This window comes from Epinephelus fuscoguttatus, linkage group LG3 (assembly GCF_011397635.1).
Source record: "Epinephelus fuscoguttatus linkage group LG3, E.fuscoguttatus.final_Chr_v1".
In the NCBI taxonomy this organism is placed as follows: Eukaryota; Metazoa; Chordata; class Actinopteri; order Perciformes; family Serranidae; genus Epinephelus; species Epinephelus fuscoguttatus.
The window spans coordinates 30230439-30245442 of record NC_064754.1 but is presented as its reverse complement, the minus strand read 5'-3'; the positions used below and the strand labels follow the sequence as shown (position 1 = coordinate 30245442).

The 15004-nt window shown below is 42.9% G+C and overlaps 2 protein-coding genes across 3 annotated transcripts in view; both read right to left on the bottom strand.

The window, feature by feature from the left end:
- Positions 1–15004, bottom strand: part of lg3h19orf53 (linkage group 3 C19orf53 homolog) — a 56752-nt gene that overhangs the window by 9129 nt on the left and 32619 nt on the right. The window lies entirely within an intron of this gene.
- LOC125883944 (uncharacterized) overlaps positions 1–15004 on the bottom strand; it is a 51894-nt gene that overhangs the window by 9129 nt on the left and 27761 nt on the right. The window lies entirely within an intron of this gene.

The window sequence follows — 15004 nt, the reverse complement described above, 5'->3', positions numbered from 1 at the left end:
AGTCTGATGATTGCACGCTGGTTAATGTGATCGTCCTGATTTCAGCCTACAAGAGCTGCCACTGGCTGGTCCAGGTGTCCCAGGGAGGTGAAAATGGCAGATCACATTATTGATCAACACATCAGGATGTACTTCAATCAAGGTCTAACACGGGCAGATGATGTGATTTCCCGTCGATGAGATAAACGCACAATACCAGTCTCATATTCTCAGAAGAAGTGTTGCAGCCTGTTAACATGGACATTTTCAGTTCCCAAATCCGATCGGATTATCTTTGGACCATGTCTCGATTAAGACGCAGTCCAGCCAATCTGCACCTCTCGTGCATCATTCAGTTACCACGAAGACGACCCGGTCCTCTTATCTGGTTGCTAATGAAGTTAACAATTTCAGTAGGATCACTTAACCGTCGCCTGTGAAGTTGTAACCGTGCTAGTCTTCTCCTTAAATGACGAGGACTAATCTGAATGCCATCTCTAACAGAAAGACACAATGCAATTTCTGCCTGTGTTAGACCTTGATTGAAGTACATCCTGATGCATTGATCAATAATGTGATCTCCCATTTTCACCTCCCTGGGACACCTGGACCAGCCAGTGGCAGCTCTTGTAGGCTGAAATCAGGACGATCATATTAACCAGCGCACAATCATCAGACTTGACAATTATCACAGGAAAACAATCTTTGTTATGTCGAGATAACGAAATAATTAATTCATTATCACGAGAAAACAATCTTTGTTATATCGAGATAATGAAATAAGTCATTATCATGAGATAACAGTGCACAAAAAAAGAGAATAATACATGGCTGTTCTCGGCTTCCGTACATATCAACTTAATACACAAAATAAAAATATTATGTGGCAGAATAAAAATGTTATAAAGTTTTTGCCAAATAACAATTCAAATGTTCAACAGTTGTTGCTGTGCTGTGTCGAAAATTGGAAGAACAAATGCTTTAAACTAGAGATTTAGCTTTTTCAAGCAGTAGAACAAACTTTAGAACAAGGAGTGCAAGGCCAAATTTTATGAGACTATGCATCCTCAAGATGCAGCTTTGTAAAATACTATTTCTTGGGTACATTTTAAGATCTGAGATTTTGTGTCAGCATATACATTGGTTAGAATAAAAGTAAAAAAATTTTAAAAAGTACTTTTTTTTTTTTTTTTTTTTTACTTTTAAATTTTAATTCTGTTAATAAGGGTCTAGATATTCTGTGTTTCCTTGTTTCCAGTCTTGTTTTTGCTGGTGACAATGTTACAAAACTAAGAGTATGCAGTCATGCTAGCTGCTCTGTGAGGCTATGCTTTAAGTACAGTGGTGCTTTCAGCTAAATTCTAACATCAGCATGCTAACACAGGCATGCTTAGTAGATATAATGCTTTTTGTGTTCACCATCTCAGTTCACCGTGCTAACATTAGCTAATTAGCACAACACAAACTACTACACATAATACACCTACTTGAGGAGCCGGGATGTTGTGTGAGGATCCTTTTCCTTGACTTTTCAAGTGTGTATAATACTACACAGCCCCCCATACTGAGAGACTGGTTGGAGGGGACGGGAGTAGATCACTTCCTGACCTCCTGGATAATAAACTACTTGACAGCGCAGCCTCAGTATGTCAGGCTTGGAAGCTGTGTCTCTGGGATGGTCAGGAGCAACACTGGTGCTCCACAGGGAACTGTTTTAGCACTGTACCTGTTCACACTCTACAGAGCGGACTTTAAGTACAACTCAGAATCCTGCCACATAAAAAACTACTGACGACACAGCTATTGTGATTTGTATCAGTAGTGATCAGGGTCCTTGTGGATGCCCTCAGGGACTAGTGCAGTAAGTGCTGTCTCCACCTGAACCCAGCCAAAACCAAGGAGATGGTGGTGGATTTCAGAAGAAAGAGGTCACCCTATCAACCAGTCTCCATAGAGGGGGGGGGACATTGAGGTGGTGCACACCAACAAATATCTGGGGGTCCTCCTGGATGATAAACTGGACTGGTCCTCTAATACTGACGCCCTCTACAGGACGGGGCAGAGCTGCCTGTTCTTCCTGCGGACACTGTGGTCCTTTGATGTGTGTGCGTGTGGAGATGTTGACCATGTTCTATCACACAGTGGTGGCCAGTGCACTTTTCTACGCTGCAGTGTGCTGCAGAAGCAGCTTAACAGACAAAAACACCAAGCAATTAGACAAACAGGTTAAAAAAGCTGGCTCAGTGCCCTGCAGGAGATTGGACCCATTAAGGACTGTGGTGGAGAGGGGCACATTGAACAAACTGAAAGCAATCATGGACAATAGCAGACACTCTCTCCACAGCCTCCTGGAGCGACAGAGGAGCAGCTGCAGCAGTCGGCTCATCTCACTGCGTTACACAACAGAGCGTTTCAGAGATCTTTCGTTCCCACAGCAACAAGACTGTCTAACACCTCCTGAATCCAGTCACACACACACCAATCTGGAAATCCATCAGTAAAAAAAAAAAAAAAAAAAAAAAAAAAAAATTCCTTCCTTCCTTTACCTCTGGAGGCACGGCCGACTAACGGAAGTGCAGGGGCCTCACGCCCTTCACTTCTGGCGGTGCCCCCAGGGAATCGCTGTGTTGTTTACAAATACTTCGGGTAGAAAACCAGCAGAGTTTAGCTATATATCACATTTTTCACGTCACTATATCACCGTGTAGACTAATCTGATGTTTGTTAAGTCTATAAACACAATGACTGAACAAAGTTACTATTTCTGTGTGCACGTTTTGTAAATAACATGGTTATCGTAGATTAGCTGGGCTAACCGTTAGCTGTTAACCTTAGCCGTTAGCGGTGTCTGTAATAACCATAGACTGTATGAAAATAAGGTAATAACTCAATAAACGGTCCGTGAATAAAATATTTTTTCCAGTGGATATCTTAGTTACAACATGATTGAGCTAGCAAAGCAGTTTTGTGTTGCTATGTGTGGTATTTATTCAGTTATGGGAAATCACAATGTCTAGAAAGCATCACTGGCCATCACAGGGACAGTTGGCAAAGCTAACATCAGGACGTCATCTGTTAAAAGCCTCCCGTTGTCGGATACGACATGAAACTACTCCAGTTAGCTAAATCATGTTGTAACTAAGACATCCGCTGGAAAAAAAATTTTTTTCATGTTGACGAGACGGCGTTTTGGGTGGAGTTGTTGCTATGGACGCAGAGCTGTTTCTGTAGGTACACATTTTCTGTTATATTCTACGGCACTGGGGACACCCGCACGTCTCGGCCCCGCCCCCTCCATTGTGATTGGCTAAAGCGCAGCATCGTTCAGACTCAAAGCCCCACCCTCCCCCCCTCTCTAGTCGTCTTTCACACAGGGCTGCCGACAGATTCTACAATGTAGATTGCAGAATCTGTTTAAGAGATTACACACAGACTTACACACATCACATTAGCCACAACTGGACTGGACTGTGGAATGAGCAATTTAAATTTAATTTTGATTTGATTTCTAATTACTATTTATGCACTTATTTTAACTTATTTTATTTTATGTCTTTTTTAATACCACTATGTTGTTGTTGATGGGGGAAGTTTGGTTGTTGTTTTTTATGAGTTGCTGGACAGTTGGATTTCCCTTCAGGGATGACTTAAGTTCTTTCTATTCTATTCTGTTATTTTCCATTATATCCAACAGTTGAGATATGTCAGTGTAGACCAAAGTGCTGGAGCGACCAACAGACATGCTGACATTGAGCCAGCAGCACGGCTAAAACACTGACTGATCTAAATAGAGTGACTGTAGTGACTAGGCTGCATACATTACATGATAATACATTTAATACAAACACACTAAATCAAATGGCTGCCTGACTGACTACATGCATTTTGAATAAAAAATGAGTAACACTGAAGTAAAATTTTACAGATCATGCTCTGCATACCAAATCTTTTTTCCTGTAACTCTTTTTTTATTTAAGAAATAAAGATCATGAGGCTGTCATGGGTATTACAAGTTCAAATCCCAGTGCAGGCTTCACTTACATTCAGACGTACAAAGTCACATCTCAAGTCTTAAAATAAAAGTCCAAACAGTATATTTCGTTTATAATCCCCGCCATTGAACCAATGTTGGAGGATCGGCTTGCAACCATTTGCAAGTTATGGGTTTCCTGTTACTTGCCAAAAGTATCTTTAATAAATACTTATCTTTGTTTGAGAAGGTTTCAGGTACTTTTACTAAGTATAGCATGACAAATGAGTAGACTACCATCCCAATTATCTTATGAATATCAGCTGCAATTTCTTGCCAATATGGTTGTATTTTTGGGCATGCCTATGATAATGATTGGCTAGTGAGGTTCCACATTGCCTCCAACAAAAGCCCTAGCTCTGCAGTAGCTGCCTGTGTCTCACATATCTTTGTCCAGCCCTCTCCTAATATTTGTATGTTCGATTCTTTCTCCTATTTTTGTTTAATATGTTTAGTAGAATGATTCTTTGAAATTTGAATACTTCCATACAATCTCAAAACTAACTTTTTAGTATCTCCCATTAAGTATACATTTGAATTATACAGTAATAAGGTAGAGAACAGAGAGACGTGATACCTCTTCTGACCCACAGTTTAAATCCAACTCAAGATCCCTGCCAGTTTCTGCTATTGTAATTTCCTCAAAACCTCATACAACAGCTTAATAGCAAAAATAAAGTCCATTGGTTCAGTTACCAAAGCTCCTTTCGGCCTGGCTTTTGTTGCCTAGTACAGTCTGTACCGGAATATCTATCTGAGTAATTTCCAAAGTCTTCCATTTAGATTCATAGTTTGGTTCACACCAATATACTAAAGGTTTCAGTTGTGCAGCATAATAATAATCTTGTAAGCATGGTAAAGCTCTCCCTCTCTTTTCTTTTGTCAACTGCAATGTCTTGAACCTTATCCTTGGTCTCCTACTGTTCCAGATGAACCCTAAATCCCTTCCAATTCATTACATTTTTTTGGGGGTATATCTATTGGCAGGGATTGGAAGAGATAGAGCAACCATGGTAACAGATTCAATTAATTAATTAATTATTTCTATTCTATTACTCATATGTAATGGGAGAAGTGTCCATCTAGAAATGTCAGGTTTCATGTCCTTGTTAATGGGGCCATAATTACTTTCAAAAAGTTGTGACAGATCTTTTGTTAATTCCCGAATGTTTTATTGAGGGAGTTTCACCTAAAATCATATGACGTGATGAATAACAAGTAAACAGTTTCTTCAGTGGATGAAGCTCCTTCCAAACGTCAATCATCCCTAGTTCTTTAAGCAACCACTGGACCATTGTGGCATTTGGATTTTTCTTTTGGGGTGGATTAGTCGCATCTAGTCTCGATTGAAGTTGTACATTTAAATGTCCACCACATATTAGGGTTCCATATGATTCAGTGGCTATTAAATCAAATTAGTAGTATATAGGGACCAGCTTTGCGCGTGCATGTGAAATGCGCGTGCACGTGAGACGTGCGTGCGTGCGTGCCCGTGACGCCCCCCCCCCCCCCCCCCTTCCGGCCCCTCCCCCACTACGCTCCTCCCCCACTCCGCCCCTCCCCACACTCCGCCCCTTCCGGTTCGCCCCCCCCCCCCCCCCACTCCGCCCCTTCCGGCCCCTCCCCCACTACGCCCCTCCCCACACTCCGCCCCTTCCGGGTCACACACACACACACACACACCGTCATATGAAATCCGTCTCTCATTGGTTAAACATAGCGCTCCTGGCTGGCTAATCAAAGCCTCTCCATGCGGACGGATGTGTGGTGCATATATATACAAGGGATTTTCTTAACAGGACATCCTCAACTTCTCGGACGCGGCTACGTGGACGAGCTCTGATTTTTCTTCAACGATCGCCTGTATTCTGCAAGACGTTTCTGCAACCATGTCTTCCTGCACCAGCAACAGCGGCATCGGGTCAAGCGGCGCCCAGGTATGTCTGATGACCCGCGACAGTTGTGGATGCTCGGGCCCTTACAAGAAAAGGAGACGGTAGGAAGTGGGCTCGTTACGTCGGAGAATCGTGAATTTGAGCTAGAGCTGGAGGGTGTTAATGGGTATGTTTACAATGTTAAATATCAGGACTCTGTTGTCACACTCAGTGCGCCACCGGTCGCAGTGTGGTTCCAGGCGTTGAAACATGGTCGGTCAGTTTGATGCATAGCGATTGGAAATTGTTTTGGTCTGAGGTCTGCCCTGACCTAGACCAACCTGGTTTCAGAGAGTATTTATGTCGCAGTGGGTCAGCAAAACGGGCCCCGAGATGTACCGCATTGAGACGGATCGTTTTAACAAACGGCGGGAGGACTTTATTTTTCTCAGTGTGTGCAAAGATCGAGAATCTGTGATCGCGAGCAGAGGTCGCGACGCGTGGGGACAACAACCCTACCCTCTTACGCTTCAAGAGCGTGACGAGTGGTTTAAAACTGTTTTCTTTATTCAGTGGTGTGACTGGAGATCTCTGCAGAAATTGTTTGACGGTTGACAAGGGCATCAGAAGAGACAGGATCCTCTCTTCTTACCAGAGTGTTAGAAAACGTCTTCTTTCGATGATGCGCAGACTAATGCGCGGGTAGTCACCTTCCTTCCTGTGCCGCAAATCATCAGACACATCGACTACTGATAAAGCCTAGGTTAGCATAACTTTTGTATTTTTGTCTTTTTTAAATTATGATAAACGCTGTATATGATTTTAATGTTGTTTTTCTGTTGTTTTTACAGGCAGTGTCTTGATCAGCACCCATGACGACGATGATACTAGAGGGTGTTGGGAAAACGATTGCGGTGGTGTGGAACCCTGGACACCTCATATGAAGCCGCTTGAGGCGCTGCATGTGAAGAAGAAGAAGGAGAAGAAGGAGGAGGAGGAGGAGAAGGGACATGTCTCGACACGGTCCCTGACAAAAGACGACGTGGACACGATCAAAGACTTTCTATCACGCCAGTATCACGCAGGGCTGGAAAAAACAAGAGCTCTCTGCAACGGGTGTAAAATCAACCACCCGAGTCAGCGTCGACACTCTTGCTTGTATGATTTTGATCAGATCAGATGTATGTATTTTGACCAGATCCTGGACTCTGTGTTCAACCCGTCTCTAGGAAAAGCTCTGCATTACCTGTTTGCGCAGATATCACCGGGGGCTTTCTCACAAGACAGGCTTTTAGGAGCGGCCGAGACTCTGAGACACTATCTCAGACCCGGATGTGACGGACCATCTGCCAAAGAGGAAATGGAGACGGAGGAGGACCACAAGCACGAGACCGCTTTACGCAAGACCTTCACCGTGTGGACCAAGTGCTGCTGCTGCATATCGACAGATTTGTAATATTTACCGCAGAAAAAATGATGTTGTTCTTTGGGATCACATTAGCCACATATCTTTTCACGTGGAAAGACGCCATGCCGTGAACAGACTGACATCACTTCTGCACGGGTAATTACCGTGACGGTGTCCTCGCGAATGTGTTACATTCAACAACCATTTAAACGTTATAAGGACAAGTGTTAAAAATTGGAATGATACAGTGTGTGCGGCAGCACACAGTTCATCAGCGGTTAAAGATGTGGTAACGGCATATTTCACAAACTGTAATGAGTCTGAGGCGTTTGCAACACGCCATGTTATTTGTCTTTGTGCATTTCTTTGTGATGTGTGTTTTGATGATTAAAAATGGTGTACCATTAGATGTTTGTGATGCAGTTCAGCACCTAGTGCGACACATGATAGACAGAGATGTGACGGTGTGTAAAATACCTAAACATGTTGAAAAACCATAAATAAATAAATAAAAGACGGTGTGTCGACCTCATCTTGGCCACTTGTGTTGTTGACTGAATATGGAGCGCACGCTAGACAAGATTTACCACGACCCCGCACACCCAGGGGGTCTTGGAGGTGTACAAAACTTTGCGATGCTGTTAGAAAATGCACTGGGAGGCTCGGGGATGCCTGAAGTAAGCGTTACTTACAGGGGCAAGATGTGTATACCCTCCACGCTAAAGCAGCTGTACACTTCCTAGAAATAGGGTGTTGGTTAGCGTATTGACAAACAGTTCCAGGCCGATCTGGTGGACATGAGTGAATATTCAGCAGAAAATGACAGTGTGTGCTACCTGCTGACATGTATCGATGTATTTTCTAAATATGCATGGGTTAGGTGTCTTAAAAACAAGACCGGTGCATCTGTTGCAAAGGTGTTTGAAGACATTTTGAACGAAGGCGCATACCTGTAAAACTCCAAACCGATCAGGGGACAGAGTTTTATAACAAACAGTTTCAACATCTAATGGAGGTGTATAAAATTAAACATTTCTCTACCTCAAACGAGACTAAGGCTAGCACGGTTGAACGTTTCAACAGAACATTTAAGACCCGCATGTGGAGATATCTAACGCCTGTTAATTCGGCGTAGATATGTTGATGTCGTCCAGGACCTCGTCAACGCTTACAACAAGTCTCACCACAGATCGATAAAGATGACCCCATCCGATGTAAACAAAGACAACGAGAAGCTCGTCTTTAACACGCTGTACAAGGAGAAGAAGAAGAAGAAGAAACCGCAGAAGATCGTATCGTTCAAATATAATGTAGGGGACACTGTGAGAATATCAAAACTCCGCGGTGTGTTTAGAAAAGGTTATGAACAAACATATACAGACGAGTTTTTTACAATAACTAGGCGCATAGCCCGCGACCAGCCTGTGTATAGAATATCAGATTGCTCGGGTGAAGAGGTAAAGGCACATTTTACGAGCCTGAGCTACAGCCGGTAATCATTGACAAAAACAAGGTGTTTAAAATAGAGAAAATAATATCCAGAAAAACTATAGGCCGGAAAAAGATGGCGCTTGTGAAATGGTTGGGGTGGCCTGAGAAATTTAACTCGTGGGTCTCTGAAAAGGACATCGTTGACGTGTGATATATATATATATATATATATATATATCACGGGATGTTACCTGTTTACACAGCCACTTTGGAATTGTCGCACGTCCCAACAACATCAAGAAGATGGAGAACAAGAACGGATTTTATGTCACGTTACCGAGTAATGCATCGCTACACGTGTATCCTAATAACAAGATATGGCGCTACCGAACAAAATTAGCAAACCGATTGTTCTGAGCGAACCGCATAGGTGGGGTTATTGAACTTCAGTACCCTAGGTGTGGTCAACGCGTTCCTGCTTCTGACGCGGACGCATTATATACGATAGTAAAACCAACCAGACAGCCACTATAACACTGTTTGCCGGGTTTTACGACTCCATTCCCAGAATACTAAAAGAATTTAATGCTAAATGCATCGGTAACCCGATAACATCGCGCTTAGGTCTTCAATATAACAACATTACAAATCACGTTCATTTTTCGGGAGGAGAAGGATATAAGGTGACGTTCCGCGGGAAACTGGCCGAAATATTGGGTTTTAAGCCCGGTGAGCCGTTTGAGATACCGGCGACCCCTATTTTTAAGAAAATCTACGCCTCTCCTCACCCCGCAGATATTTTTGGGGGAGTTTATAATATATACGTTTACAGCGATATTGTTGATTATCAGCTAGTGAGACAGCCACGTACGCGCTCCTCCGATGTATAAATATAACGCCGGAGGTAGGTCGATGCCCACTCTGACATATGACAAGCCACACTATACATCGCTCTCCAAATCTGTCATTGGCGATATCGAGATATCGTTAAAAACGATCAAAACCAGTATATACCATTCACGCACGGAAAAGTGATTGTTAAACTACACTTTAGACCTGTGAAGCAGTATTTCTAGACCTGAGAAATGGCCTACACACCATATGTGCGTGACGATGCCCGATATATGACATATTACATGAACCAAGCGGTGGCGAATTACCTGGATTTATAGGTTCAAGTACACAATACGGTAACGGTTTAGGCGGCATATTTGAGGCTTGCTTAGAATGGCTGTACCGTTATTTAAAAAGGATTCAGCATCGCCAAGCCACATTTAAAAAACGCGGCTGTAAACATTGTAGGGGATATGGCGTCCAACATTGCCAGAAGCGCTGTATCGAGACGACAGGAAGGAAACGGGTTGATGGTGATCAGAAAAAGACCGTCCAAAAGACCCCCCTCATCGAGGGGTCGCAGCTCCGGCAGGTCCAAAAAGCGTAAAACGACCGTCAAAGTGACACGACGCATCAGAAAGAAGTCGCCACCAAGAGAAGCACAACTTCCAAAAGACGGTGATTCTGCGTAAAGACATATTCTAGTCTGAGAAGAGAAACAACCTCAACAGCCATGGCACTCATACACAACCAGTCGGAAGAATGTGTGAAGACGGAGCTGGATCTGTTCACAGTGCCGTATACACAGACATCCATTGAAAAATCTACATTTGTCGAAATACCCCCGGTTTCGGCATTACGGGATGCCGGGCCTCTGGAATTTTTTATATCAGCATGCGCGAGGATTACATTGATCTAAACGATACCTACCTGTACATGCGCGCGAGAATCACGAACCCGATGGTACCGATTTGGCCCAAGCCGCAGATGTGGGTTTTGTAAATTACCCGGTGTACGTTATTCTCGCAAGTGGATATCATGTTAGGAGACAGGCTTATAACCCAATCTTCCAACACATACCCGCATCGAGGGATAATCGAGTGTTTAATCAACTACGGAAAGGACACCTTGGATACGCAGTTTAGCAGCGCCTGTTTTGTAAAGACACAGCAGACCACATGAATGCTGCCTCCATAACCGAGATAACGGCGGCCAGCCAAAGAGGGCGATACACCGCCAACAGTCGCACTGTGGAATTAATAGCACCGATACACTCCGATTTGTTTTTTCAGGAAAAGTTATTGCTAAACGGTATAGACATTTCCTAAAATTTATTCGATCAAAGGACGAGTTTGCCTTAATGATCTGCGCAAAATAATCAATACGCCGTGAAGATCGTATCGCTAGCTTATTTGTGAAAAAGGTGGCGTGGCACCTGCCGTTAGATTGGCGCATAGCAGGGCACTGCAGCACACTAACGCTAAATACGCTATTGACAGAGTGGCTCTGAAAACATTTTCCATACCTGCAGGAACAAGAGTGTGCAACCAGGAAAATCTTTACATGGGACAAATCCCCAAATTCGTCATCATAGGCTTTGTTGACCATGAGGCATATTCGGGGAGCTATAACCGAACCCCTTCTGTTTTCAGCATTACGATACAGAGTTTATTAGCTTGTACGCAGACGGGCAGTCTCACCCTGCAAAGCCCTTTCAGCCACTATTTCAGAGAGGTCAGTATGTGAGAGAGTATTTCCAGCTGGTACAAACTACAGGACGTCATTTAAAAGACAGGTCTCTGGCCATATCACGTAATGATTTCGGGAATGGTTACACGTTATTTTGCTTCAATCTGGAACCTGACGACGGTCGTGCAGGGAATGTATCACTGATTAAAAGTGGTAATGTGAGGTTGGAAGTCCGTTTCAGAGTACCTCTACAGCGCACCGTTAACCTCGTGTTATGCTGTTTACGATTCTGTTATCGAAATATCAAACAAGAGACAAGTACTTTTGGATTATTACTAAAAAGAAGAAGCGGTATCAGCCATGAACACTATAGAGCTGACCGGCATCCTCAATAAAAGAATCATTAACGGGACAAATTTTTTAGGAGTCCTGGCATGCGACCAACTGTCAAACCATAAAGGCACAGCGTTCCCAGCCATGCTGGTTGTGAATACACACCCCTCAAACATGCCCGGTGAACACTGGCTCGCTATTTATATTACGAAACAGAAGCATGGATATTTTTTGATAGCTTTGGAAACCTCCCGACAGCGACAAATTTCCATCGGAGATATACAGATACCTCGTTGAAAACTGTGCAGACGTGTATTATTCCCAGAGGCAGGTTCAGAACAACTACTCTACAGCCTGTGGACAGCATTGTGTCTTTTTTCTGTGTCATATACAAAGAGGAATTCCTTTTACAAGAATGTTAAACATGTATAGTGCTAATCTGGCACGCAATGATGCTATGGTGTGCAAGTTTGTAAACAAAATACAGCCCTCTGTATGTCGTGGATATAATTTTACATGTGTACAGTGCAGCAACATGCTGTGTGACTGTGAATAATTCTAATAAATAAAGAGAGAGAGAGAAAGCATGATCCGCAGTTCAGACATTCCATTTATTTAACACATTTGTAGAATACATTCATTTGGTCAAGAATTTAATAATAGTAATAATGAAAAATAAAACAGACATTCAATTGATCAAGAGTTATAAACAAAAATACATTCAATAGGTCAAGAATTTAATAATAGTAATGATGAAAAATGATGGTACATTCAATAGGTCAAGGGTTAAAACAAAAATACATTCATATGGTCAAGAGATAAAACAAAAATACATTAAATTGGTCAAAAGTTAAAAAAAAACCAAATACATTCAAACGACATTCAATAGTAAATATTAAAAATATAAAGAAATCAGAACAAATGTAACAAAATTACACACACACACACACTTTTATTATTATTAAAAATCCTCCCACTGTGAAGTGTTTAGTCTGTGAGGTAGTGAACGTGTTGAAGCAGGTGTCCTTAGTGGGGCGCTAAAGCACCCCGGTGAGCCTATTACCGACCGTTTTTTCCCCTTGCTTTTATGGGATGAAAAACTAGGGGCGTCTCCGATTCTTTTATACTCCGCTATATCCCCACGCACCTGTTTGTTAGGGATGGCCATTAAAGGTATGTTTAAATGGGCTAGGGTTTTTAGGAACACGTCCCACCCCAGTGGTCTAGAAATGTCTGAAATATTGTGTGATGCAGTGACACTTTTCACCAGGTCATACAAATGAGTACCGTGGAGGGGACGGCCGTTAACAACAATTTCAGCGTTGTCTGTCCAGGATAAAACATGCTTTGAGCGGGTAATTGCATCTAGAATGTATTCAGCATTTCTCTGACTTCTTTTAGGAATGTGTTTTAACACACCCTCTAAAACCGTGTCCTTTTTATGCCCATCATCATCATCATCAGGTCTGCGGTCCTCTGGTCTAATTTCGTTATCAGGCATTGCCAGGGTCAGTACAGTTTTTTCACGCTCACCCTGTCTCACCAATGCCAAATAACGCTGCAGTACTTGAGAGTATTTTTTGGCTTTTCATATATGTCTGTGTCCGGTAGTTTCAATATGTCAGACATGGCTCGGTCAAGGTCGTTTTGTACTACCTGTCTTATGCTTGCAGTGTTTTGGTCCTGATGCTGCTGCTGCTGCTGCTGTTTTAACATGTCAAGCTGATGCTGAGGAACCAAAAACATCTTCTGTGCATGCTCCATATTCTTCTTTCTTAACCTCTGCTTATCAGGCTTGTGATAAATGGTATAGCCGCTCCAAGTAGTGGTAGTAAAACCCGCCGCTCTGGTTAATCCTCTTTTCTTATTTAAATGTTTAACATTTTTGTCCGCAACCAGTCTGATGATGCCTCTCTTCTTTTTTAACTGAGAGTACTGTTTTTCTGTCAAAGGGATGTTACCTCTCAACACATTTAAAGCTATTTCACAGAGTGCATCGATAAAGTCTGCGCTAGCGCCACACACAATGACCCTTCTCATACCCGGCGTTGCTTTATATAACAACTCCAACATGGCTAGATTCCTCTGCACGCGTGACGACATTATTTAGCCCTTTGTTTTTTAGGCATATAAACAACCTGCTGATTTGACAACAAAGCGGTTCTGAGCCTCAAGTGGTCTGGAGTGACAGCTTTATAATCTATGAGGAGATACCTGTATGCGGAACTAGTGGCGTCAGTAAACGCCTCTAAAAAATATTTAGTGTTTCCGAAACATCTGTTTGCCCAGGAGTGTAACCTGATATTTATCCCTAGGGTTTTTGAACAAGACAAGGTAGTTTGTGTTTAAACTAATGGTTCTGCTAGCCTTGCCTTGTATAAACAAATTTTGAACCAGATATATACAGCTGAGATTTCTATGGTGGACATATTTGGTGAATACATTCTGAACTTCTATATTGTCACTTGCGTCATTCATTAAATCGTCTATGACGAGTAGATTAGTCTTGTCCGGGGTAATAGCTCGTCACACAGGGAATCGGGTAACCCTTTAACAAAGTTGATGTCTCTTAATTTAAGGAGTTGGTCATATAAAGGTTGCCAGCATGAGTATCGTAGACCAAATTATCAATGTTATGTGAAATAACTGTAGATGCATTTTCAATAAGACCCTTGACAAAATATGTCTTCCCACAATTTGAGGACCACTCACCACCAAACTAAACGGATGCTGCAGTCTTGAGTCAAAAGAGATGTTAGTAGCCATAAGGTAGGGTGCTGTAGTCTGACAGGACTCTGCGCTTGTTATACACAACCTTGACTTTTTTGTGTACTACGTCATTTTTAAGATGAAACTTCTTGTTATCACGCCTGATGGGTTCCGCCTCTGTGATCACATGCATCTGAGTGTTCTGATTGGTCACAAAGGACTGGACCAACCCCTTGCGACTCGTGGGTGAGCACTGCTGCATTTTGGCGTTAAGTGTGACACCCTTGCACTTGACCTGCGTTTTACCAAGTTTTGTGCAGTAGGCGTAACACTTTGGACCCCAGACACAAACTCTGTGATATAATCTTCCTCTGGGAGCCCGCACACATCACCGTCATTGATCTCGTCGGTTAAGTCACCCAAGTATGAGCCTAGAGGGGGAACCCAATCACCTGGGCCGGACGTGAAAATGACGCTGTCCGTGTCACAGTACAGCACACGCTCCTGCAGCCTGTCCAACAAGTCATACAGCATCAGCCTAGCATAGGCGGTGGTCATAGCCCCTATGAACACATTCACATCATTCACTCTGGACGCCTTACCATCTGCGTGACACCACTGGACAATGGCCACGCCATCGGATATAAACCCAAACTGACGACGCCATAATGGTCGCTGAACATGAGCTGCGTGAATCTCTCCGGTTCTGTAATTAAC